Source organism: Octodon degus, unplaced genomic scaffold, assembly GCF_000260255.1.
Source record: "Octodon degus isolate 3935 unplaced genomic scaffold, OctDeg1.0 scaffold00018, whole genome shotgun sequence".
NCBI lineage: Eukaryota > Metazoa > Chordata > Mammalia > Rodentia > Octodontidae > Octodon > Octodon degus.
This window is the reverse complement of record NW_004524594.1, coordinates 22,973,285-22,974,326: the sequence shown is the minus strand read 5'-3', so window position 1 is coordinate 22,974,326 and position 1,042 is coordinate 22,973,285. Positions and strand designations below refer to the sequence as shown.

The window sequence follows — 1,042 nt, the reverse complement described above, 5'->3', positions numbered from 1 at the left end:
GCTTGCTGGAGCTTTAATCCACTGAGCTATTTGGCTGCCCAAGGGGCTAACTCCTAAGGAGTGGTACTGTGAAATACCTGGAAGCTTTACTCACTTGGTTTCATAAACACCTCCCAGCATTTTAGAACATTCATGAAAATTCCCTTTTTCCTCACTGTTCTTTCAGGCCAAATTACGCATCAGTGGAAATGTTGCCCAAACAAAACTGATGGAGCAGATCTTGGGGAAAGGTGAGCTGTGTGGCGGAAGAGCTTGGCTGAGACCCACAAGTTGAACAAGTTTGGGCTTGCCACATACTTGACTTGTGTCATCAGTCACATGAGAGTCACCAGATAGGAGAACCCTGGGGAGGGGGAAGGGTGCAGCCTGGGCTCCACCCTGCCTGCAGATGCCATCTTGCAGAGGCAAGTGGAAAATATTTTCCCAGTTTCCTTCTTGTCAAGGGAGCCTGTTGTCACAGGGTGGCTCTGTTTGGGTTGTGGGTGGTTAGCCTGGGAGGAGACTTCCTGGCAGAGCTGCCCTCAGAGGCCCTCTCACTCTGGCTACTTGGACTGTCCTTCCACCTACCTTGTGGCCGCTGCCAACATCATGACCCTAATAAGGCTCTCAGGCTGTGGATTCCCCAGAACCTTGGCCATGCAGTGACTGTCCTTTTCAAAATCCCCAACCCTCACACCTTGCCTGACCTTGTTAGAGGAGGTAACTTCACCATGTTTGCTTGGGGGCTAATTTAGCAATCCACACCCCGAGGCACATCATAGGCCACAAACAGCCAGGGGCAAAAGTGAGTTTTTTCAAAATCACTTTTCTCTTCTCCCCATCCTTGATCCAAAATGTAAGAGGAGTTGAAAACCTTCACCACTCTGGTCCTGCAGTCCTATAGTCATGTATTTTATTTTCCAGTGTTGCGTTTATTTTGCAACTGTATTATCCCAATCCATACACTTTTTTTTTTTTAATTTTTATTTTATTTTATTTTATTTTTTGGTGGAACTGGGGATTGAACTCAGGCCCTTGCGCTTGCCAAGGAAGCCCTTATTCC

General features: G+C 47.4%; 1 long non-coding RNA gene across 1 annotated transcript in view; it reads left to right on the top strand.

Annotated features, from left to right (window-relative positions):
* The window catches only part of LOC111815560, a 9,771-nt gene that overhangs the window by 4,134 nt on the left and 4,595 nt on the right, over positions 1 to 1,042 (top strand). Inside the window, exon 2 of the long non-coding RNA XR_002820239.1 lies at positions 167 to 230. This is a non-coding gene — a long non-coding RNA (uncharacterized LOC111815560). The remainder of the gene's footprint in view (positions 1 to 166; positions 231 to 1,042) is intronic.